General features: G+C 38.8%; 1 long non-coding RNA gene across 1 annotated transcript in view; it reads left to right on the top strand.

Annotated features, from left to right (window-relative positions):
* Positions 1-3,143: 3,143 nt before the first annotated feature.
* The window catches only part of LOC124172635, a 73,646-nt gene continuing 48,890 nt past the window's right edge, over positions 3,144-27,899 (top strand). The window contains exons 1-2 of the long non-coding RNA XR_006868230.1: positions 3,144-3,318; positions 4,642-4,881. This is a non-coding gene — a long non-coding RNA (uncharacterized LOC124172635). The remainder of the gene's footprint in view (positions 3,319-4,641; positions 4,882-27,899) is intronic.

Raw genomic sequence — 27,899 nt, 5'->3', positions numbered from 1 at the left:
TTTAGCCGAGACTAAACAAAATTTAAAAAGTAAAGAGTATAGGACAAGGACCAATGTCATCTGGAAATCATAATCAAATATTAGAGTGTAGCAAAAGATAGGATGTCAAGAATAGCATAAATATTAGGAAACAAACATTGGAAGATGCCGACCAGTTATACTATTTGTGAAGCCCAATAACCAGCGATAGAAGAAGCAAGAAATAAATAATCAGTAGAATAGCCCAGGGGAAGAGATCTTATCAGAAAAATAATAGATCTACATTCTTGTAAGATCAGGATATTTGTTTGCCTATATGATATTAGCTTCATTATTAAATAAGGAAACGATTCATCTGAACTTAATATTGGGGTATGTTTCCCTATGGTACCTTGTGAATAAAGGACAACATCAGACGAGGAGAAACTGATGGCTTTCGGCTATTTGAAAATTCATCTACATCTACATCGAAATCTACATAAAAATTAAATGGATCGACCCAGTGTGAGGACTGTGGAATTCCTTGGAAGAGTGTGGTAGAATAGAAACCGTTTGAAAACGTAGTACAAGATAGACCAATATAATCGGACATAACTTGAAGCATTAATCTTGATGGCCTGATGAATTCAATGTAATATAGTTGTCAACATAGCTAGTTTATTTGCATGGTAGATGTTTGTGTCCTTAGCACTCTCCTAATTCCTGGTCATAAAGCATCTGTCCTGTGTCCGGCAAGCGAGCGCGTGTCTGGTCAAGGCTAAGAGGAGTATTACCTGCCAAGTATGGACCCACCCCGTGTCACACACCGTAGTAATGACTTGCACGATATAACGCGGTGGTAGATGAATCCAGTCAACGAAAGACAACTGGATGACAAAAGATCGGGATCGGATAACGTATTTAAGGAATCAGAAAGGAAGGGTATACGACCAAATTTGAGAGATTCTACCCCTGTCCACATTACATCACAAAATATTAAAATATATTCACTCAAAATTTAAGTGAGCTATATAACACTACCGTTTTTAATTTCTCCTAATTGCCTTCGTAGGCACCATAGCCACGTAGGATCAAACTAGTAAATCAGGTGAGTATTCGTAGAATAGAACACCTAAAAAATTGTAAAAAATGAAGTACCGTCCACTTAAAATAATATCACATTCTTGATAAGTTTTACGAACTGCATCGGTTTTCGATAACATGTAGCGACTAAGAGAGACAAGAGATACTCTACAAGATACAAGAGAAGATCTATGCAAGGGAATATTTGAAGATTTATCAAATAATTTCCATTAAGTGAATGGCATTTACTCACCGTATTCCGTTCGGCTTCCTCTTCTTCGCAACCGCATCGCAATGACTCATTGAACCCCTCCCTTATCACGAAATTGACCCGCTACCCCAAAATTACTCGTGCACCTGAAAAGCGAAAGTTCACATTAAAGGCTGGTAATACCTAAGAATTAAACGGTTACAGTTAACAGAGGGTAACTAAAGGATGGTGGTGAAGGTAAAGGCTAGAAAAAAATATCATACTAACGACCTCAAGGGTGAAATATGTGGAAAAATTCAATGCTAAATGAAGTGCTGTAAATCCAATTCCGATCGCCAATATTTTCTCTCTCATAGAAAACATATGGCCAACTACAACGGAGGTGTTTCTGAATGGTAGCAATATATCTGAATGAAATGAGTCGATTGCAGTTTCCTAGGCTGAAATATCAAGGCCTTTCTAAAATGCCTTTAGATACTATAAATACGTCAAAGATTAGCAACTCGCGATTCACGTAGCCACACTATAGCAATTTTAAAAGACGAATAAGGGTTGATAACTGGCAAACTAAGTTATCACAGATAGGATTGATTGATTTTTTTAATTTCAGGTTGTCTCATAGTCAATAGCAAAGCAGTGTGGCTGGCATGAAATGCACTGTTCCGAGTTTAATGTTACTTTTACATTGTAAAAAAATATCTAAGAACCGGAGAACTGGAAGTTAGCTACCGCAAAGATCATAATTCCTGTAATCAAACCGATTTTTATGATGTTCTTAGAAACACGATAAATGTCGAGTTGAACTTATATCAAAGGTCGACACACCATCACAGAATGCAATTTTCAGAAGTTAGACATATTACACTCGTAAATGAATACATGTGTATTCAGTCAAGGGGGCCAAACGAGTTGAATAATGGAGTATTCGTCAATTAAAATCGCGTTGGCGGCAATTAAAGAATGGCATTTAGTCCATTGTCGATATAATTTTCACAAAAGAAATTCACTTACTTCACTACAATACTTCGAAATTCACTGGGCAGAGAGTAAATACTTTCGACTTTAATCGGAGAGGATGCTTCCCTATCACTAGCGTTCTTTAAAAATCTACTCTAAAAGAAATTTTAACCAAGAGCCACATTCCTCAAATGTCATTAAAAGTTCGAGCTTTGACACTAAAGAAGTAATAAAAATCGTTAACTCAAAATAATAGTCACTCTGGTCACGATTACTTCATGAAGTTGAAGAAATAGTACTAGCAAATTATCCTCCAATTCAAAGAATTGAAAAGGCATTGAATATTATACAAAAATGCTTCACCAAAAGAATAGCGTAGGTACTCACCTCTTCACCCCAAGAGAGCTTGCCGCGAAGTGAAGTCCAGAGGAAGAGCGGGAACTTCCGACTCCGTCGGATGCATGACGAATGCCTGTGACGTCACGATATTTTCGAATCGATTTCTTTTTGAGACAATAAGAAAATCTAGGAACCGCTAAATACCTTAGAATTTAAGATTAATTTAAATTTTATCAATTTAAATCCATCCAGATTATATAAATTAATATGAAAAACAATATCGCGCGGAAAATCAATAATCGGCTTAACCAATGAGATTTGTTCCTAAGGAGGCGATGTAATGCAAAAATTGCGCCAAATTTCTTTAACGGGCAACGCCCACAACACACGTGGAACAATATTCTAGAATTTTCTCGTCTTCTGCGAAGGTCAGTACGACTACAGAATACGTCATCGCTTTACGAAAAAAGATAGATCGGACGAAACATTTCTCAACGGTCGGCATTCAACTGTCGTTTCCAATCCAACACCCCCTCCCCCTTTCCCTACTTACGAAGAAAACACAACACATCCCAGTCCCTCACTAGCCTTCCTTTCGGTAGTATCACATTTTTGCATATTTGAACTCTTCAAATTAATTTTCTAAACTTTTTCAGCCGTTTCTCTTGTTCGTTGAAGTCACCGTCTCATTCCGGGGAAGGAGGATGGAGAGCGTTAACCACAAGCTATCAACAGAAGTACAAAGAAGAAATTCAACAGTGTAGGCTGAGGTAAGTGAGAACATGTAATAGTATAGTGAACAGATATGGTAATTGTAATTTTGGTCAATTCACGTTTGTGCAAAAGCATTATCATGTCACTGATATAACTCATCACGTAAAATTATTGCATATAAGAGTGAGTAGCGGATATAGGCAGCGAATTGAGAATGCGGAGTTCGTGAGTGAAAAGCAGGGCCGGCCTTAGGGCGGGGCGACCGCCCCGGGCCCCGCGCTTTGGGGGACCCCGCGTTCGTGAAAAAAAATATACGATAGTTTTTAAAACGCAATTTCAACTATTACTGTATTGTTAAGTCCGTGCTAGACAAAAAATAATATTATGAAAAAGGAATAATAATGCAGTAATTTTTATTGTGCAATTGCGTTTGTCAGTACAGTACTGTGTCATGTGAGTGATAACAACGAGTGAGAGAACTTGACATGAGTGAGAGCGGGCACGGCTAGGGAGTTTGTAGATGGGGTATAGAGTTTAATATTTTAAGTGAAGGGCCCCGCACTGAAGGTTCGCCCCTAGCCCCGCACCTGCTAGGGCCGACCCTGGTGAAAAGAACATATTAATCCCATCATGCGATAATTGCATAAGTGAGAAGAATAACTTTGTTCGCATTAGTGCATAAAATGCTCCCCTTCACAATTCACTTCATAACCATTGATGCATCAAATTTATTTACGTTAGCATTATGAATACCTTACAAGTGAATGAAAGCCACCACATTGAGCATAAGTAGCCTACATTCAATTCAAGGATCGTAATCATCGCTTAGGAATCATACGGGCCAATTCTACGTCGGATCTATGCATTATTTCTGCAGTAAAGATACTATGAAACGGATATATTCAATCGATCTCCCAGCTTTATTCCAGCTGCGCTTGAGTTTTTTTCTATTTTCTCATAAGTGCTGCGCTAGGTTCGATCGCAGGTAAACTATCAAATGATATAAACGTATTATTTTTTTATCCTGTTAATTGGTCAAGCATTGAGGGTAAAACCGATACTGTGCCAAAATAGAACTTTCCGTACCAATAAAGATCTCCAATCTTCGAAAGGATGAATTCTATTAAATTCAATCAGCAATGTGATCATCTTCTTCTATTTTGCCTTACGTAACGCTAAGATTGCTAAGACCTATTCCATTTGTTCATTTGTAATAGCGTTAGTTAGGAGCTAGAAAACCTTTCTTGGTCTAAATAAAGAGTCATTAATCCTGAATAATTAAGCCATTAGTATTTCATCTAAACGTCGACGGAAGGGAAAACTCTTGAATGCAATATGAAATTGATGTAGTAGTATTAACTTTTTCTATTCATTTGCAGATCCGCTGCCCAGATACCCATGCCCGGGTGAGATAGTCCGATGCCGTCTTTGTTATGGATAAGGGATTGCTGAATGATTCATTGCAAGCAACAGTGGAGCCTCTATTACCGACTGAAGATATAATTTACCTGCGAAAGCTACTACTTCAAGGAAAATTTAAGGAGCGACCTATGGAATTGACTTCTTTCCGTGAAGACAGTCCAAATTCTTGGTCTTCATCGTCGAATCTTACAGTAGAGGTAAGTAATTTTATTATAATTTCATCATTAGAGTTGGTCATTTTGTCACGACTAACATTAAAAATCGTTAATTTTGTTAGCTGGATCAGTGAACTATAGTTTTGAAAAGGCATCTTGAGTAGGCTAAAACATGTTTTTAATAATTATAAATTTTTATTTGGTTTGTTTACTACTCTTTAACTATTATCAGTCACAATTAATTGTGCACTTTAAAACCCTCTAAGAAGTATGCCTATGAGAGGTTCATAGATTTTAATCAACGCGTTTTGTATGAAAATGTTTATGGATGTTTCACCGAAAATTCATACTGCCAAGTTTTCTTGTCAGTGTTGTGTAATTCAGTAATATTGGTCGTAGTCAACTAAAGTTGAAGTGAGAGCCTTTGTCCGCCGATATTTTCGAACCGATTTCTTTTTAAGACGACAAATTAAAAAATAGATACCGCTAAAGATCGTACAGTAGAGGTAATTTCATTTAAACTTTATCCATTAAATTACATTAATAAGTACGATGATATTAAATAGTATATAAAACTATATCGCGCGGAAAAACAATAGTTGGCTTAACCAATAAGATTCATTCATGAGAAGGCGTGATATTTCGATATTCGAAATATTTTGAGACCTTTAAGGTTGAGAGACGCTGACTAAATATTCGCCGAATACTTGAATATTCTGATGACAGTCACGATGAGTTTTAGAAATAACCTTGAAAGTTTTCTCATACTTACTTCAGCTCTAAAACGGCTTTGAAATTTACAATTACTTTGGACTACGTGAAAAAGCTAAAAAAATTGAGAGAGTCTTTGATAAACAAATTAAAGAAAAATATAGGGCAGGAATCTTGAGTTAACATTATATATGGCTCGTGTTGCCGGTGTACGGTTGACTGTATACAAAGGATCTATCGAAGGTGAATTCAATTAACAATTCAAGGGAATGCTTGATATGAATGGTGAAGCCTGATACTTGTGGAAGTATATTGTAGGATATGAAGTAAAGATAAATATTTGGATTCCTGAATCCCTGAAGACGATGGGCGAGTTGTTCATCGAAACGTTGGAAGGAGAAATGGAGGACCTGACCCGGTGTGAAACCCGAGAAAACTTCACTGCAAGATAAATATTTATTTATTACACTTTTCCACATACATATTGATTTAAAAATGAGTCAACATGTTTCACTGCACGTCAGTATCATCGGTTACTATGGGTACAGTGAATTACGTTGACTCAATTTCAAATTTACGTGGAAAAGTGCAAATTATCTTTACTTCATACCCTGAAAAAGAAAAGCTTCAGATTTTAGCAAGTAATATGTCGGGAAAGAGGTACAACCACGATTATAACCATAATCTACAAATTATATATTCGGACGAGCGTTATTGGCACGTCATTGTCCAAGTCATGTCATTCAGGTGAGAGGTAGATATTGGTGGTGACATCGCATAAAGTAGCGGTCAAATAGGGTCCTGCCCGCCGCGATCACTGCTTCACGTAAGTTTGAACGTTCATGTGTCAACATCGCATTGGGAAGGGGAAAAAGCTTATCCACTGCCGAAGACCAAATGCGTTTCTCACTCCAACCCGCTTCTTCCACGTGGTGACTCAGTTATTCTCATCTCTATCTCTCTAATTCCGCTCAATACATACTTCCTGAATAATTTTGCCAGCACATCAATTCGGAAAATCATAGCGATTGAAGGGCAAACCTAAGATCAAATCTTTTGCGAAAATTTCAGGTAGAATAATATTTGCCTGATGTTCAAGATATTTTAAGAAAGCCTAATTATTATAGTAGAAATGATCACTAGGATAAGATTAGGGACATAGACTACAAAACCGATAGATATAAGATGTCGTTTTTTCCGCGTAATACCTGCGACAGTTTAGCTCTATGTTACATTGATGTGGACTAGATAAATTAGGCTATGTATTTTAGATAACAATTTCCTATATTTCTTAATACTAGCTATCTGCATGCATTTCTTGGCATGTTACAATTCGTGCATGACTCTTTTATTAAGCTTACTTTTGGTTCTCTATTGTTGGCGTCACCCCGTGCCACACACCCTCGGGGTGGCTTGCACGGTACCTCTTTTGTTAGATGTAGATTTAACTAACATTTTATTGGAGTTTAAACTGAATAACGCATGATTATTGAACCGTGTAAGGTGTGAAATTGAAAGTATTATAATCTAGCTTAAGTCGAGCTTGTTAAAATTGGTGGGAGTGTCACAGGATAGTAAATGTGCAATAATTGTATTTAATATCTATTGACCTAATCTGAAAATCGTTTATTTTATTTATCCTGCTAACACTAGAATTGCATATAACAATAGAACCAGCATGCAAAAAAACTGTGGATTTTCAAAAAGACGCCACCCTGGATCAATGAATTCTCGTTCTCAACATAAAATTGGGAGCTAAAACTAAATTGTTTTAAATAATTTTCAACAAAAACGTTTTAGCTTAATATAGATCAAACTGCAAGAAGAGAAGACTCCCTACCTTTTATTTGCTCCCGGGTCCATGGACGGCAGAGCTCAGCTTTACAACAGCGATTCTCCAAAATACTTATATTCACCAACACTTCACATAGAACACGCAACTGACAAGGACTTTTTATGAACTATTGACACTTTCACTTCACCGCACAGCTGGATGATCTCTCGCAACAGGCGTTGAGTAACATAGCATGTAGCTTCTCATTACTTCCATGAGACATGCATACTTTGAGCAGTATGACCGATGATGATACTCCAAAGGTCAAGCCAAAAGCATGAAAGGGATCGTTGAAAGCTTGATGTTAGGCTTGTACTTTCATTTAATGGATTAAATGGATTATTCACCACACCTTTTGTAAGCTCTAAAATAAAAAAAAAACAAGAAATACCCTATAAGTTATAACACAAAAAATTATATTAAGGACACCTTTATTCACATGACAAGAAGGAAAAGTGACAGCGGAAATGCATGCAATGCACACCTATTTAAGCCATTTTTAAAGACCTAATTTCATTGCACTGTAACTGGTGCAAGTTCATGTAAATTTCCGCAAATGTTCTAATTGAACGAAAAATATGTGAATGCGTGAACCAAATTCTTGCGTTCATATACTAACTTGTTCGTGATAATATATCGCGTAACCAGACCTTGTTCCTGGAACCAGATATTGAAAATAGTTAACAAAACACGAAAAGTCTAAAACCAAGTAATAAACTATGATTTGATGCATAGAAATAGCATGGAATATTAGGTTATTAACAAGCGTTTAACTTACCAGTACTCTTCAGCGACAGATCGTCCACCTCTCGACGCTAACCGAACTACTGTGAGGCTAAGACTTCGCATGACAGAATGAGGAATGAGGGGATAAAGCCAAAGTGACGCACTTCTTCTTACTTACAGCACTGGAGGGGTGATGGAGGGTGAGGAGACACTAAGGATCGCAGGTTAGGTTGCCTAGCACAAATATCCCAAAGCAAAGTCAAAATTTTTGGCATGATTTTGAGTCATCATGAAGGCGGTCTGGACAGGTTCGGTTTGCGCGTCGCTGGGTGGAGTTGTGGTGAGGGGGAGGTACTCAAGAGCGTCGGGGAAGTGGGGAGGGGGAGGGAGAAGATACTAAGGGCCCTAAACACCTCTCGAGACGTCACATACCTACGTATTCTGCATTGTTCACTAATAAAGGTCACTTGCTCCACAGCAAATTTCATCATAAAAATAAAATAAGAGATAGACAGTAGAACAGATAGACACTAGTGAGACTGATCGAGCAGAGTTAGGGCTTATTGATAGGTTTGTAGACTTTAGCCTGGCCTGAATGATGATACATCTGTATAATACCCTGTGAACCACTTCAGTGGTGTTCGGCTGGGGTTGAGTATACGCCAACATGCAGCATGCGATGCACTACGTCTTCGTGGTCGTCTAAAGCGGTACTAACGTGGCTGTCTGTGCGGTTACTACGATAGATCAGATCATAAAAATAAATGAAAAGCTATGGAATGTACAACAGTTAGATTCATAATGTTGTTTTTTACGCGATCGATAAGAGACTACAATGACAGCGTTAGAACTTACTAATAGGTTAGTTTAGTTGTAATGTAGCCTACTAACATGTGTATTCAAAATGCATGTTTCTGAATTTGTTTAGTACCTCTCACAGTATGTTTTGCGTGATCTAGCTGACTGCCTTTAAATTAGTTGTCAAGTTTTGCCTTTCCATGAATATGTTAGTATAATTTGTTGGTATGCGTGACGTTTTTACGACCGAGTGGTGTTCATGTGTGAATCCTCTTGCATGCTTCAGGATTTCAGGATGATCGACCTCTCATTATGTTCGAGACTCCAACCATCCCCCTACCCACGGAAAATCTAAGAGAAAATAAATGTTCTTACGCGCGAGATGACTTCGACACCGCTTGAAATTCCTCCACCCAAACGCCTTTAATCGAAAGCGTACTTTTACTGCCTCGCTCGTTCCTCTCATGTAAAAGCACCCTTTCCACTCTAAAGGCACCACCCACACACCCTCTACCCCCCTGCTGCGGGATCGCTCCCCATCGTCCCTACCCTTCGCCAGGAGACCACCGCGCAATCCACTTCATTTGTTTTTCATCTGCCGTACTACGAGCGTAATGGGAGTGGGGGGGATGAAAGGGAAAGTTTGCCAGTTCGAGGGCGAGGGTACAGTTTCCACGGCGGGTGTCGGTGATCGAGCCACAGATTGAGCGGCTAATTAAGTTGTCGCGGGGCATTTTTGGATGGGGTGAAATGAGGAGTCAAGGGGAGAAAATGAGCATATGGAAGAAGTGTAGGGAATGGAAAAGCGAGGGATTCATAAGAGCAGGGGCGCAGCCAGGAATTGAGGCTGGGGGGGGGGGGTTAGATGCAACTAATACCGGTGTGTGTGGGGGTATGGAATACCCACCAGTGTAAGCAATAGGTGCGAGATAAATAAATTGCGGAATTTTAAGATAAATGGTTCAAAATGGTGAGTTATACGGCTTTCTGAGGGATAATTTATTAACCCGAAGAGCTTAGACTATTTTATTAGTACTTAATATCAATCCAATTAAGTAAAATGGATTAAATTTTCTGGGCTGTGGGGGGAGGGAGGTTTATCCCCCAAAGCCCCCCTCGCTGCGCCACTGCATAACTGCGCCACTGGGGGTGTGGGGAGATTTAAAACAAGAAGGAATAGGAGGGGAAGGTCAACTTCATCCCATTAAACAGTGTTTACCTTGCAATTACCGCCAGACTCCAGGGGTATAGAGCGGCACACTTCCATGAACAGTGGCACGTAGTCAGGTAGAGCTTGGTCATGCTACAGTCACTTCGTGGGGATCAACTTTTGAAAGTGACTATAACATATCAATGGCAAAGTCCTGACAACACGTATCTCAAATTCGGCCGGTTTAAGACAGGTATCCTAAACAAAGTGTAATAACATCAAAAAATAAAATATAAGCAAAGAACAACTCTTTATTTGCAAATGAACGCTTCTTTTTCAGTTTTATGAATTTTTGGTTGTTAATTTCAGTGTGCAAGTAAAAGAAATTAATCGTTTTTTTCCTCTCCTGAAAAGTTGCTATTTTTGAGATACGTGTTGTTAGGGTTATGTTACGTGTTGTTATTTGGGTATCATCGCAGGAAAATGAATTGCCTATGGCAGGGGAAATGATTTTTCGAGTCTACAATAGCAGCGGGGAGATAATAGTGCCCTTTATGCAAACACAATGCCCAGGGCCGGAGTTATGTCAGAGGGGGCAAATATCAGTCTGCCGCCCCCCTCCCCTGATCCCCCCTCGCTTCCTCCCTCCCCCACCACTTAAATATAATACATCTGTAAGGTATTTTTTGGAGATGCGGTAGTTAAAATTACACACACCGTATGTTCGCTATAAAGAAGTATTATTAATATTATTGTTTAATAATATATAAAATAATGATTATTGCTTAATAATTCGTTTAAACCTTTTGAGTACCAACCGATTTTCTTGGTACTGCCGTGAAGGTGCCAAGGCATTTTTGCTGATTTTGCAGTAGGTTAGGGAAAAAATTAGGTCTCAGAATAAAGGTATATGTTCAAAAACTTTAGGAAATCTTAATTATAAGTGGTTTTACCATTTTAATGTATTATTTGACCAATTTTTGGTAATATGAGTTAATTTTTATAATTTGAAGTAAATATTTAATGTTAAAATAAAATGAATATTTGCAATTGTATGATTAGTTAATTATCAGCATCTAAGAGTGACATTGCACGGCACTTCTCGCGAGAGATAGGAGGAGCGCGATAGCTGACGTTGTCCAGCTCTTTCCACAATTCCTTGTATTTTACTGAATTTTTATTACTTGTTTTTCCAGCCATTCACTTTCCACTTATTTATCCACTCTGTTATAATATAAAGACTATCCGTATTTAAATTAATATTACAAGAATATTTCAATACTTTTACCAAATTGATCACCGCTGTTAACTCCATTTTATTATTTGTGGTATTTTCTTCTCTACCACAATTGTCTTTTCTATAATCTTGAAATAATATGATAGGTGCCCATCCTCCCGCTCCGAGATCACCAGACCCCCTCCCCACCCGTGTATAATGTCACTTCTTTCTTACTCAAGGGTTAAAAATGATATAACTTTTTATAAATAACTTAATAAACCTGTGCCGCCACCTGAAATCTGCCGCCCGGGGCACGTGCCCCCTCTGCCCCACCCTGGCCTGACCAATGTTCAGGCCCAGAACTAGCCACCCCAGCCCATTCCAGCGTAATGCGACCAGCCCACATCGAAATTTCGATACCCATTCGCTCGGATTTCATATAATTTAGAAGGGCGAAATTACGTGTAAAACAATATCAAATCACTTAGCTGCTTGTTCATTGGGTTATTGCCTATCTGTCATCGTTATTGAAGCCGATTGGAACGTAGAAAGTTCATTGCGGTACTCCAAAAGTGTTCCGTAAAATAGTCAGAAAACTGTACCATGCTTAGAGAACAAGAAGCTTTCTTCATGGTACGGGGCCTCAGACGAATTCCCCCTCTCACTGAGAGGGATTGTGGGGGAATGCATCCGAAAAATAACTACAGAAATAAAATTATACTCACCGCCATCGACTGGAGACTATTTTTGGGGAGGTTTAGGAATTTCTCATGTCCTTATCTGCTTCGATGAATAACTCCCCGAAGAACAATGCACCTCAGTAGTCCTCCAATGAAGTTCCAACCATATATATATATATAAGAGTTCTCATTATCCCAACTCGCGAAGACGACGACACTGGAGAACGGCGCAGAGAAATAACGGGTGGGATTGACTACCTCGAAACCCATCCTCAGGCGAGAAAAAAATCTAGGAAATAAATGGCATTCCAACGTTCACTGGATCAAGCTACAACACACGAATATTCCAATTCTCACATCTCCTCACACCTTCTCGGTCACATTTAGAGGGGGGGGGGCTAGATGGCAATTTCCAAGTTATTCGAGAGTTCACTCACTGTCAGTTGACGTCTACCGTACCACTTCAAGGCCGTGGCGAATAGGGTGGGGTCTAGGGGTTCAGTCCAACCCCCCCGAAATGTTTGGGAGATAACAGTTTTAAAGGGTGCCAAAACCAACTAAATAATCCCCCAAATCCGTCTCAGGTTAGCCCCCCTAAATTTTTCGACTACGCCGTGGCTCTGCCCCCTTATCCTTACATCGCTTCGACAGTACGGACAGCACTGACTACGGTTCGGGCGCCCAGCGCATGTCAATCACTCGAGTAGAAATCGAACAGGTCCTCCATTCGCGTTAGCCGGCGCCGGTTAACTCGCGGGCAGTGTTACGCCGTCATGCCATGCCCCAGGCGTGGAATACCTTATCGCCTTGAGCATTACACACCGGGTTGGGCCAGAGCCACCTGGATATAGAAGGTCGCTGGCATGTGCCGTCACTGAATTTAGAGCCCTAGAGCATGGTGGAACTGTAGTAGCCGGGGTGCTGTCTGCGACGCTTGTTACGTCGCCGTAGTGCATGGATAACATAATACGAGGGTCGTTCAATAAGTCCTTGGAATCTCCAAGAAATTACTCTTCTAATATAAAAAATTAATTGACTAGAAAGTAGCACTCGTGACTTGTCAGCTGTTAAAGTTGCAGCTGTATCCATCCCATAGTTTCATTTCTGCTGCCGATTGTAGTGAACAACTTTCATTTGTTTTTAAAAATGGATAAAATTGAGTTTTATGCGGTGTTCAAACGCTTGATTTTGAAAGGGTTAACGCCGAAAGATATCAAAGCTAACTTGAATGAAGCTTATGGAAGATCTGCTCCTGTGTTTGAAACTATTTAAAATTGGGTAAAATAGTGAAAACGTGGCCGTACCTCCAAAAAATTTAGCATTGTTCCGGACGCTCTGTGGAAGTGTCTACTCCTAAAATGATTGACAAAATTCAAGACATGGTTTTAAGCGCTAGACGTATCAAAGTGCGCGATATAGGTAAGGCCACAGGCATATCGAAATGCACAATGGAATTAATTTTGCGCGGAAATGTGTGAAAAAAATATTGTCAAGATTGCTGCCGCGTTTTCTTACATCATTGAATAAACCAATCGTTTGGTTAACTCAAAGGCTGTTTTGGCGCCTTTCCTTCGCATCCTGAGGATTTCCGCACTAATTCATAAATTTTGATGAAATATGGATTCATCACTACAATACAGAGTCAAAATAACAGGCAAACAATGGAATTTTGAGGATCAACGGGCTCTTAAGCAGGCGAAGATGTTGAAATGGGCCGGTCAGGTAATAGCAACGATATTTTGGAATTTATGCGGATCATCAACAGCGATTAGTTGGAAAAGGGAAAAACGATAGCAGGAGAGTATTAGGCGTCGTTATTGGACCGGTTGATGTTTGCAATCAAGAGAAGCGCACTCATTTGAAGCAAAACAAATTCTTCCTTCAACAAGACAATGCACGGTTGCACTCCTGTTCAGAGTTAATAGCCAAAATTACAGATTTAAAGTTTCAATAGGGTAGTTTCCTTCATCAAAGAAAACGAAAGGCATTGATTGCGATTCGTTACCCAGCATTAGTGTATTCATAGTATACAAATTATATGGTTTTAGAAATTCCGGTTTAGACGAATGGCAATGGTCAATAGAGTGTTTGCATGGGTGAGGAATAAGCATGAAACCCTTTCCATTTAGTGCATACATGTTTGAAGTTCTCATATGGTTAATGAAAATTCCATGTGTTTTGTTATTAATTTATTATTTAAGTTTTAATAACCTTTGTTTTAGCATCGAAATTCTGGAGGGTAAAACGACCTGTAATTGGCTATTCGTTACGTGACGTCATCTCCCATATTATAGTTGCAAGCAGACGGGAGCATTGACGAATAACTAATATTTCACATATTTTACGTGATATTTCTTCATTTTTCTGCAAGTAAATTTGCAAAATGGAACCTGTTTTCGTTAAGGCTTCTTCAAATAACCTCACAGACGTTGACTCCTTCGTGATCGGTGTATACTGGTGTATACCTAGGGCCTATCTTCGTTTTTGTAAGGTCTGTAACTTCATTTTCTCCCGAGTTGGGAGAAAATAGACTCGTGAAGCGTTTAATCCAACAATTAAGTCTCTAACTCGATTGCATATAGACGATGAAGTAAAGAGTGAAGTGAGTTGTGAATGTAACATCTTCGAGGAATTTATTTCTTCCATGCTGGTTCAACCAACCGTACGCATTTCGATCAAAGGTATCTGACTATTGCGAAGGGGATATGTTTCATATTTGGACTAGTTGTGCATTAGGGATACATCGAACGCGTATTAATTTGCATTCGTTTGTTCGCTTCTAAGTTCTGTTTGATTTTATTACGTATTAAGCCTATTGCCAATTCATTTTGAGATTTAGCCTGTGCTTGTGCCTGTGTTTACTTTTCACGCATATTCGTTGCGCTTTTGTTCGTTATTGTTTTGGTCATATTTTGGTTACGGTAGGAGTGATAGTGAAATTCTAAGTTATTTGATGTTACAATAACTGGTTTAGCAATTTGTTTCAGACTATTCATTTAATTGTCTTCGCAATGTTAACGTGAAATAACGTAAACTGATTCTAAGTTGTTAGTGATGTGTGGGAAGTGAGATGTGAAGAATCCTTACGAATTTCAAGGAGTGCAAATTCTTTTAGTGTGGTGTGCCGAGTTATTGGAAAACCGATAATTATGCTTTATTAGTGTTACATAATAGTGTTTTATATTTATTGTGAGCCAAGTTCTTCATTGAAACAGTTGATTCGGCATATACTGATTATAAGTATCAAAAAGACAGCTCGTGAAATGTGTGCGTGGCAGTGCTATTTGTGAGATGATGAGCAATAAATAAGTACAAGTAAGGGTAGTTTTGCATAGTTTTTTATTCATTAACACCTCTAGTAAACTATTTTTCCCTATGTTTCCGCACTTTTATGCTGTCAATATTTGAAAATTTAAATGTAGGGAGGCAGGTTGTTGTGTTTCCTCAACTATAACATTTTAGGAGTAAACATATGTTACTAATTGCTCGCATGTAGGTATTTGCAATGCATCAAATTTGTACCATTTATACATTTACCGTAACGTTATTTTCTTTGCGATTCTTTACTGCATTGTAAATTCTTTAAATTTTCCTTTTCCACTCCAACATTGTTTATATCTGCTTTTCGAGTATAAATGCTTACAATACTGACGTTACCAATTATGTTTTTCCATAGTCATCAAGCATACATAATGAAAGTAAGCATCCGAAGTGAAAAAATATGCAATGTATATCATCAATGAATACACGGCCGTTTGTATACAAGAATAACTGCATCTCAAACATACATATGCTTCGGTATTACGCATTAGTCTCTCCTTTCTGAATGGAATAATAAACTCTTTTGTGTGTAATAATGGCATCGACTTAAGATCCCTCCTGGCGGCCAATAACCATTTCCGTCGTAGTTCAGGCTTATCGGGAACATCCACAAAAATCTTTTTCGGTGTAGAAACACGGGTGCTCCCACGTATCGGAACAAAACAATATTCATTCCGGAATTTTGTCCTACAAGCAATTAATCTATCTTCGCTCATGGCTACGAACTTAAAGAATTATTGTACGAAATATACCACTAATTTATAGTAGGACAGATGGTTTATTCCGTCAGATTCACCTCAGTGTTCGTAAACAACAATAAACAAGGTTTCCATTAATCGCAGGTGATCGGAGGAACTGCGGAACTGCAGTCAGTTGAGTATGGGGATTGACGTCACAAGCCGTCTAACATGGCGGCGGAGTGTTTTAAGCGCAACATTGATTTTGCAATGTTTATTTGTTAATAACAAATTCGCCCATGGTCGTACGACTGTAGGAATTGGAATTTTGCTTAATTAAACCAAACTGATATTTTTAACAGGCCTCACCAAAAACGTGCAAATACTCTATTTTAACCTCATTTGAAAAAGGCCAGATTGGCGCCCATGCGATTCCACTCCGCGTGACGTCACAGGGACCTAGTTTCTACACGATAGGATGGGAGTTTTACATCGTCTGAGATTACCAATGCATGCATGAGTCACAGAGCTCAGGGTAACATCTCTTAATAATCACTTATTAAAATTGTCTCAGGTCGGAAAGTTTCCTTCGTTTGATAAGGTAGTAATAATCCATATTTAAGCCAAGCGCTACCTGCTAGCAGGATACTCTGCTACCTGCTAGCAGCCTGCGTCGTATCAGCGCTCAAGCCTCGCCTCAAGGTCACCTCACAGGGCGGCAGTGGGAACCAGAAATACGTCACACGGACTTTTCCCATCATTCCTATTTAGCCGTCGCGTTTTCGCGCGCTTGAAATTTTTCAATTTTCATTAATCGCGAAAAATAGATATCGTCATTCGAAAATCTAAGAGCGTGAAATGCGTACTTCAGGAGTAATAATCATTCGATTTAGGCAATAAAACAAAAGGAAACCACCCTATTATTACAAAATCCACTGCATTCACAAGATTTTTGCCTCCGGCGACTTTTAATAATTTAAAAACTTGAAGAAATGGCTTTGCGGACAAAGGTTTGCGTCTAAGAAGGAAGTCATCGTCCGAATCAATGCCTTTTTTGAGGTTATCCCGAAATTCTACGTTTTGGACGGCTAAAAATGCTTGGAAAAATGCTTGAAAGATTTTATACTGCTAAAAGAAGACTGGGATGAAAAATATAAAACAATTAACAAAATATAATTTGTTTTTATAACTTTTTCTAAAGACTTGTTGAACGACCATCGTAGGTAGTGTAGATCCAGAGAGGGACTAAGGGGGTTACAGCCCACACCTTCGGGTATCCAATTAACTCTAGATAAAATCGTAATTTTGTTCGTAACCCCACTACCTCTGGGAGGTCACACCTCAGGCCTCCCCGGTCTCTGTCCGATCGAAATGGAAATTTTAGAACTTATAATTGGCCGAATAAATGAAATTCCTATGAAATGGTACGAGGTATGAAAAGCTTTTCGCAGTGCTAAAGAGATGCGAACGAGTAAGCCAAAACTTTTGGTACTTACCCCCTGATAGGATGCAGGATTTTTTCTGTGGTGGGGGAGGGGGCGCAAGGGTCTTAAGGCCGTATTACACGGTACACGGAATTGCGAAGGCGCAATCAAAATTGTGTCGTGTAAAGCGGTGAATTGCTAGAACACATGCGAGAATGCGTGGATGCGAGACGGATAAATAGCCCCTATTCTAATTTCGTTCATGCATTCGCGCAATTCCTGCCATTTCAGAAATTAATGCAGCTCTTACCTGCGCAATTCCGTGCTCCGTGTAAAACGGTTTTTAGAGACGTTTGGTCTTCTAATTTTTGGGACTAAAAACGACATGCAGCGATTAATGTACGAGATATAGTCTTTATTTTAATATAAAAGTTTCCACATTATTCACCTATTAAATCTTTCCTTTTCCCTCCCCACTTCGTCCCAGTAAATAAACGCATAAAAGACTATGGATGCCACGAGGCCCGCATGAAGCAGTTCGTTATGTGAATTTTTATCCTTCGGTTCATTTTGGGCCGCGAAATGTCACTGTTTCGTATATGTGAAGTATTAAAAGATCCCATCTTATGTTGAGATCCCATTATTATGTGTGAAGTCTAAACATATAGCTATGCTCCCTAAATGTATCGGGAGGGCCTTCTATCATGCACATTCGTCAGTAACTTAGTGAATACGTCTCCTCGATAAACAACTTTATCTGTTAAAAAAAATGGAATAATGACATCATCATATTAAACTCTGATCGTATTTATATAACTAAAAAGAAATATCCTATCTTGTCTTTATATAATTTAACTAAAGAACTTTATATACTAAATTATGATCCAACAATTATTACACCGGTATTGCATTTAACCATATTAATGACAACAAAGTCTTTTATATTGGGTGGTATTAGTGAATTAAGAGTCCTTAACCACACATAAGAAATATACACATTCTTTGAGCTTGCCTAACGCCATCTCTTTATGAAAAATAAAACAAAGTTCTCTTCCCAATGAATTGCATATCACTCTTACTCATCATAAGTCATCTCGAATAAAAATTTCACATCAACCGAACCTTCATAGTAAATAACTTTCTCTCGTGAAAGGAAATATTTGTAAAATGGAAATTAAGAGTTTAATAAACTTTTTTTTACACCTAATATTTTCGGTACATCAGAATTTAAAATCGACTTTCCCGATGCATGGATGACAAATTGACTTCAATGGTCGCGTCAACTTTGGCGTGGATATCGCGATTTGAGATGATAGACTCTAATTTACACAAGCAAGTTACCTCAATAAGATGAGTTTAAATAAGCGATCGTCGTATTTTACGAAACTTCAGATCACATGAAACGCACAAGAAAAAAAAACAGCAGAGGCATCACCAAATCATCATGAATCTCACGTATGTAATATGATTGCAGACACATTTACATCCTCCTCCGAGTGATATTTATCAAATGTTCTCAACATGATAGCGAATTATATTTAGAGAGCTATAGAAAGTGTAGAACAAATATTGTTATAAAATATTGACGTAAATGAGTTATGAATACCATTTTAGTTGTTATTTTTCATGTACGCACTTAAGCTTTGTTAACATAGATTACCAAGGTAACAAAAAATGAGCTACACTATATGTAAAGCATAATGTATTATTATTTTGGATGGTAGCCCCAAACAGGTTATCCTTCAAAGCTACCTAAAATTACTCAATTTTGCTGTTGTTATGTAATTTGTGTGTGGAGTAATAAAATCATTATTATCATTAATTTAACCCCATGAAATATCCCACATTGAAGCGGCACTAACCCAGAAGAGAATCCCAGAGTAATATCAACTTTACAAATGTTATAAAAGAAAATTGTCCAATGAAAGTAATTAGAATAGGAGCGATTTGTAGAATATTATATTATTATTAAGTTATTCGAGGGAGAGGCGGATTGAAGAAATTACGTCTAGGATAATTGAAGCAAAAAAAGGAAAAATTATTGAATTTTTTGCCATACCCCGAGCACTTCGCGACAAACGAAACAGCACCAAGCTCATATTTTGCTAGCCGTCGGACGCGGCATTCTTTAAAAATCAATTTTCTCAGGACGTTCGCCGAATTCCTTGTTTTTTTTCTAGGAGACTACAATCCTCCAAGTATCCCAGATATTCCCCGTTCTCTCGGTTTGTCTACACCCTGTTGATTGTTTCGTCACCGTCGGGGGACTGAAATGGAAAGGAAAAAGCGAGGCCGTTAATTGTATGATATACAGACCAGGACGCACGTAATCTCCACTCTCAGACGGATTACGCAAAGCGCAGGAAATGCTCTTTCAATGATTATCTTACGGGACAGGTCAATCGAGTTAAACTTTTATAATATTTTACACGCCTTATTTTAGGTGCAAATCGATTTCATTTGAAAAATCCATGCGCTCTGGAAAGCGTTAGTGTTATTTAAGACAGTTATTACCAGAATATAAATATTAAACGTCTTCGCTTTCTGCAAATTTCTTGTGAGGGAGTTGGAGAATAAATAACAATTAAACGTATTCGCACGGCTTGTTTATGGGCCACTGCTCTTTCATAAAAATATAAATTTAAATTCTATTCCAAAGGTAAAAATAACCGAGTAATGACATTTAAAAATCGTTCCGATGGGAGTATTTATTCGAACGACATGCTAATAAATTGGTTTAAATTACATACTACGCTTTGTGAGTCATTATTAGTAATTACATGATAGCTATGGTATTTTTTATGCAAAAACTTTAGATGCTAACAAAATATTAGCAGCCCAAATTACGTTCAATAAAAAAATCCCCAACTAGTATCCTCATAAGGATCCACACAAAAACAGGCGCACTAATTTAAAACAGGTGACAATCGAAATTCGGTTGTTCCGCCTAACACTTCTCGGATGCTAAGGGGAAAAAGGGAGCCTGTGAAATGTAACTACCTTCCTTAGCTCTTTGTTTCCATGCACTATTTTTCCATTTCCTTCATTTTTGAGAAGAATCACGTCTTCCTTCATGACATGAAATATTAAAAAAAAATAAAGGTGACGGTTATATCGAGGAATTTAAGCTCGACGATTTCCATGTGTAGCAATGATATGTAGTCTGATGCAGGGGCGCAGCTAAGAGTTAAGGCTAGGGGGGGGTTTTAGGCGCAACTAATATTAAGGGGTGTGGGGGTATTGCATATCCGCCAGGGTAAGCGGAATTTGCGGTGACCCTCCTTCAGAAAAAATTTAAGTTTGATGGTTCAAAATGGTGAGTTTTACGGCTTTCTGAGGGATACTTGCTGAATCCTTACACTATTCCATAAGTAATCCTAATCCAATTAGGTATTTCTCTAAGCTCTGGGGGGAGGGGTTTATCCCCCAAACCTCCCCCTTCGCTGAGCCATAGGTTTGATGCATCTTCTGTCACTTTCAGCGCCAGCCGCCAGGGAGCGTGGGAACCATCCAGCTTGGGTATTCTCACGAGAGAGCGGAATGAGGGGGTGGGGTGAGGGGTGCGCCTCGATGACAGTAACAGCCTAAATTCCTTGAGTAGGAGTGGTGGCTGTGTAGGGAGGCTGGATGAGGGGGGGTGGCGGCCGTTGACCTGAGGGGTGTGTCTCCGTAACAGCAACAGCCAGGATTCATTTTGCTGGCTTTGAAGGAGAGTAGGGAGATTAGGGGGGGTCTCGAGTGGCTCGGGGGGTGCCTCGGTAACAGTAACAGCAATAATTCCTTGAGCGGAGGGTTTGGGGCAGCATTGGGAGGGCTTCTCTAGAGATAAGCGAAATCGTTCTTTCCATGGATTCGATCTTTATTATTCAAGTCACTTGGGTGATTCCATTAACTGACTCAATCATTTCGATCGTTCAATCATTTTAATTGTTGAGATTTGATAGATTGAAATCCCTGATTTAATCAAGGAATCAAGCTGGGTTCACATGGATGCGGAAAGCGGACTGCGGAAAGACACCCAGCCAATCACAGGCGGTGGGCGGAGCTAGCTGAGATAGCTGTCCGCAAGAGGCGGAGCCATAGAGCATCTAGAGCAGCAGATGCTCTATGGGCGGAGCTAACCCTGCGGTACCATGCGGATAAAATTATTTGATATTTTCCTCGTTCCGCATGCGGAAGGTGATGTCATAAACAGTAGAAAGACGCCATCCGTCACAGTCAGCGCTCTTGGAAACACAAACAAGCGGTAAATTTCAAATGGAGGCAACTATGACGTTCGAAGAAAATTCCAATGAGCTCTTGGCTCAGCTGGTTGGAGAGATAAGGTGCTTGTGGGACCTGCAAGACCCAAAGCACCATGATATGTCCCACGTTAGGAAGGTGTGGCTTGAGTTTCTAACTAGAAGCATTTCTAACTCCTCCTCCATATCCTAAATATGAAATAATTCCACAAAAGAAACAAGCTTTAGAAGGCGTTTATGTGTACTGGGGCCGTATTCTGTAACTCCAAACCGATCGGTGCGGCACCGATTCGTCGGGTGCGACGTCACACCGACTCCCGGTAAGAAGTCGTGCGATTCTGTACGAACCCGATCGGTGCGGCACCGACGTGAGGGCGAGAGATCGTCGGTAGCCTTACCGACAGCAAAAAGGTGTCGGTACGGCCACCGACTAGTGGGTTTCATGAACGGTGGGTGCGCATTGTACGTTTTATTTTGTTTTTACCTCATCACCGAGTAAATAATGAGGTTTTCTGCAATGTTATATTTTTCTGCCCCTTCGAATACGCCTCTATGATTCACTGTGTCATCATCTATATTGATTACCTTGACAGAAATATAAGATAATGGTTAATAAACATGAGGTTTGCTAACATATAATGACTTTCTCTCATTTATGTTACCACTTTCACTCGCTTGTAATAGGCTTTATTTCTCTCTATCATCATTTTTTTGCTCCTTTGACATAAAAAATATATTTTTGATTAAATATGAGTTTTGCCGCAATGTTATCACTTTATATCACTCTGAATAGGCGACTGTTATTTCACTCAATCATCAATTGGCGTTTCTCTCTGCATAGAAATAAGATATTTTTATTTCAGTATGAAGTTTGCCACAACGGTATCAATTTCTTTCATTTGTAACAGGAAACTATATTTCATTTCATCGTCAGCCATTGATTCCCTTGACGATAAAAGAAGATATTTGTTAATAAGTATGAGATTTACCGCAATATTATCATTTTCTCTCACTTGGAATGCGCACTTATACATATGTATTTCACCCAATCACAATTTATTTACTTCCTCGTCATTACACTTCTTTTAATTACACCCAGCTCCATATTTTTATAACAATTTCCTAACTTGTTCCTCTAATATTACATTTGCATTTGAATCCTACGTTCACGTTCCATGGTATGTTATTTTCGTCTGCTACGGTGCCAATGGCATAACCTTCCGTTGATAACATTTAGACGGAACTTACATAATGGCAACTATATTACCAAATCAAGAATAAATAGCATTATACGGAACCAATATTTAAAAAAAGAAACTACGATCTCAAGGATAGTTTCAATAATTCATTCCAGCAACAACAATCTCCATCACATACAACTTTATTGTGATGTTGTAATATTGTTTCCTTCGATTCTGTAGGTACAGCATTACTACCACACATTATATAAGCATTGTTAACGACTTATCCAATATCGTTTATCTTAATCTAGCAATAAGTCGTAATTTCCGCAAATAAAAAGATTGAGAATGACGACAACAAACTGTGCCAATGAGTCTTCACTTGTTTTTACCCTTCTTTCATTGGTGGAGACACGTGAAACTTCGGATATATTCGGATTTTCCCTGTTTGGGAAGGAAGGGGAACCGTACCGACTGGTTTGATACCGACGACCATACTGAATCGCTGAATTAGCCATCGTCGATATGGAAACCGTCGTCGGTACGGAATGATGTGCTGTCGGTGGGCTGGGAAGGGAAACCGACCGGTGCGGTACCGACGAAATACAGAATACGGCCCCAGGTTACAGTACCTAAAAGACGTTGTTATGAATCCCATGGTCTTTTTTGTGCTTCAAAGATTGGGTAAGTTATGCAATATTGCAAAATTAATGCATGCACTAATGGGCCTCATTTAGTTTCACGTTAATTACGGCATAAGACGACTTTTTGACGAATAGTATCAAGTCTCAAATATCTCAAATACTATGATACAATTTGATTTCATATTGTAATACCTACCTTTTAGATTATAATCCTTCCAAAAAAAGGGCAGAGTTGACAGTGGTCAATTATGTTCCGTATACAGAAAAATCGTCGTCCAATAAATTGCAGAGTTAAAATAAACGTAATGAGATCGAACGGCAACCAACTAATTATTATATCAAATAGAGTAAATCCAAGAATGCAGGGTCGAAAATAGAGAGACTGAATTGCAGAATAGAATACTTATCGTCAGCGTTTCACGGCTTCAGAATCAAGTTTCCCGCAAATATGTTTCCGCACTCCGCAACCTTTCCGTGTCCATGTGAACTGCCGTCCGCTTTTCCGCAGCCTCCCCCACCCCCAGACCATTTTCCGCAGCGTTTCCGCTGTCCGCTTTCCGCACGCTTTCCGCTGCATGTGAACCCAGCTTCAGAAGAATGAATCCATTAAACCAATCTACACCGATCATAGACGGATGGTGACCTATCGACTGAAGTAAATGGGATGACTCTAGCCAATTATGATCGAGAGATTGCAGAAACTGATGCCAATAAACATCAGTAAACACACCATAGAAACTGTAATCACCTGCTAATTTTAAATATATCATCGCCTGAAACTAAGTGACGTAGGGAATTGATATTTATAAGACGCTGACATTTTTTAGTTGATATTTTTTTGGGGAGATAAACGAATTTAGTGAGAAATATGTTCTATGAAAACATTCATTCTTGAATTTGTAAAAGTATGTATGAGCAAAAAGTAATCAGATTTTGGATTTAGCATACCAAATTCAGTCAGTACAGTAGCGTAACTAGGGATAGGATGGCCGAGTGTGGCGACCACCCACCCCCAAGCAACGGGGTCCGGGAAAATTTTTGAAAAATGACATTTCTGGAAATACATTTCACATCATTTTGGCACGTAAGACTTAACTTCAAGCAGATGCAGTTATTGCATGACAAAAACAGATGATATTTTCAAATAATTTTTAAATTTCTGTGAGGCCTTGGGGGAGGGGGGGATCTATCTCCTTATCCCCCCCATAGTTACGCCACTGAATCCAATTGATTCGCCGCTAATACAGAACGGATACAAAAAATATATTGGGAACTGGGTGAACAAATGAAGCCTTTACCAATGAGCGGGTTTGGAAAGAAATAGGTCTTAAGCTGGACTCACCCTGCTACTTAGGAAGGAGAGATCATAATTTCAAAATTAATTAAAAAAAAAACAGAAAACTAAAATTTTGAAAAAATCATTCCTACATAGAGGAATAAAGGAGTGGGACGACCTAACTGAAGTTAATTTTAAGATCTTCCCTGCAAATGCGAATATGTTTACGAAGAAGTCATCACTTACGTAGTGGTTTAAAAGGGAGAGTGTGAAATTGGGTTAGTCGGGTCAATTTTCATTTGTTAGTTGTATTAAATTAGAATTAAAGTATTTAATGGATTGTTTGAAATTGGTATATTGGGACAATGTTAAATTCTTAGTAGTGTGAGATTAGAATTAATGTATTCTTTTTTACCATGGGCGTCTTTTCGGTTTCTAAACTTTGTGTTAGAGAGGTACATTTGTTATTTATGTGTATACATCTAATGCTGCAACTAGGCAATAGTTTACTTGCTGCAATGTGTCATAATAATAATAAGATATTATCTAGGATTATACGGAGGAACACATCACTTGACTCAATGAAAGCACAACGCCAGACATTTTCACACAAATTAATAAATACTAAGTATCAATCACTAAATAAACAGGAAGTCTGGCTGTTTTGATGATTGATGAAAACACCGAGTACAACGTAAGTAGCACTGATGGATGATCGAATTTTTTTGCGCAATTAATCATTAGCCATTTGATTCACTCGGTGATTCATTAATTTTGGCACTCTACCGGGGGGTTATAATTTTATAATATTTCGTGTATTTTATTAAGTTCTTACGGCAATCTAGGAATGAAATTTTGCGATGCCATATGTTCCGTTTTTTTCAACAATAATACCTAGTTTTCCTAATAAAGCTTGATTAATAAATACTAAATGCAGTAGACTCTCGGTCATACTTAGTTATACGATCGGCTTAGTCCGGACTCTCGATTATACTGATCAATGATCTTGAAGAATAAAAATTTATTTGCTGCGATATTTTGCAAATACAAACGAAAATACGTAACTTTAGGTTTTAGCGCCTACATTCTTCGTGCGGATATGCCCGCAATACACTTATGTTGTTCGTTTTGCAATCATAATGCGTTATTTGTCAAATCTAATCAACATTTGCAATGATTTAGGTAGCAATGACACTTGTTACACCTGAGGAGGGAGGGGAGTGTCACTGACTTCCACTAGGCAACAAACACTACTAGAATGCGCGCGCTTTGCTATTGCAGATGTAAACTTTGACTGCGGTGTTCGCGTTGCTTCTTGAATACAGTATGATTTAAAAATCAATAATTAAACATTTCTCACACATTTTAACAAAATCTGAAATACTCACATGCCTTTAGTTATATTGCAGAAGTCCATCCTTCTTTCCTTTTGTCCAGCAAAGTGATCAATTACACGTTCGTTGAAATCAGCGCCGGACAACAATTACTTTCCGATTAAACACATGGCAAGGGCACTAGTCTATAAATAAACAAGGGACTTAATAAACAAGGGACGACTCAAAATGGGCCGACGAAAAATACGACCAAAAAGAACAAGGTGCCTGGACAGAGAATTGGGATAATTTTTCCCTATATTTCCCTAAAACAAAAACGAGCACTGTTGATTAATACAAAATTGTCTTCTTGAATGTACACACAGCACTAAGAAACTTCTTAATCTGCAATTACGCATAGTTAACTCCTCGAAAATGATGTCTGAACTCATTTCACTCCGTTCTTTACGAGAGTCTTGCCGTTACCATAAGGACCTTAAGGACGACTCAAGGGAGATAGAAGTCGTGGTCCACTAATGCTGATTCAGCTGAGGGACGAATTTAAGGTCAGCAAAGCATTCAAGCAAGCAAAAGACGTCACGGACCATCTCCTTGAGTCTGAGATTCATATGTGGTAAACACACGAAACGCCAACGGGTCGCACTTGGAAGAACTATGTCTTCGTAATCACTGCCATGATATAATAGAATATAAATTCTACATCGTAAAAGAAGACGACTCTGAACCACAGATAGGAGCTGTAAGGATCTCCGCACTGATATGAACTCTTCGAAGCCACTTAAATCAGACCCAAGTGGACATTTTCCGTCAGGCAGCTACCGCTCTGCCGCTGAGGAATTAGGTGAACATGAACTAATAGAACGAGGACGGCTAGAAAAATGATGAACCTACACACAAAAGGTGCATTGTACGCGGAACTTCTTGACACTCATTAAATGACTCCATTTAAAGTCACGTTTTACGGTTTAAATCACGGGTAAAATGTTTAATCCTTCTCCCTATCACGCACGCACCTATTTCTTTAATTATAAATCAGTGGGGAATGTTAACTGATTTTTCCAACACTTTCGATGTATGCGACTGAAAAACACTTAGATTAATTAGATGTATAATTATAAATTAATGGACATTAATTTTTTTACTTTTTCAAATTTTTTGGAGGGGCGGCGTCCGAGAGTCCTTATGAGCAAGCCGCCACTGAAGTCTACTTACTTATAAGGTCTAAGACACTGGTAATTTTTTGAGGAGGTGGTTTGTTCCAACGTGGATAAAAAATTAATTCTATGGCCATTGACCGAAGTGGACTCTTATAAAAGGATACATTTGGATTTTCTTTCAACAATGGTCTGGAGGCAGACGCTGGAGAGCTTCGAAATAAGTGAAGAGCGAAAATCACGAAGGAGAAGAAGCAGAAGAATTTTTACACGATTTGTACCGTACAATAATTACAATATTCGTGAATTCTGCATGTTATTAATAGAGTGAGGACTGTTTGGCTGTGGCTTAGTATGGGGTGAACTATACCCTCACCTAACCGAACCAACCTTCGGGTCGAATCGCTGAGTGAGTGAAAAAGCGCTGTAAGTCTTGTAAGTTCCTTTCGGGAAATGCTGCGTGGAAAAAAATCATTTCCCGAAAGAAACTTAACGAGATAGATAGGAGAAGCTGCGAAAATCTTTAAACAAAAAAAGTACATCAGACAGTAATGTTTACTGAACGTCGCCCATCATTTTTCTGTAGAACAACCAACAAACTTCCGCGCACATAATGCTGAAATTCAGTGGTTTCTTAGCTCCTTCGTCGTCTCTTCCTACCCCTCCTGCTCCCCCATCCATCAGTCATTC

The sequence above is a fragment of the Ischnura elegans genome, chromosome 1, assembly GCF_921293095.1.
Source record: "Ischnura elegans chromosome 1, ioIscEleg1.1, whole genome shotgun sequence".
Lineage (NCBI taxonomy): Eukaryota > Metazoa > Arthropoda > Insecta > Odonata > Coenagrionidae > Ischnura > Ischnura elegans.
The sequence above is the reverse complement of the archived record's forward strand: the minus strand, read 5'-3'. Positions and strand labels throughout refer to the sequence as shown.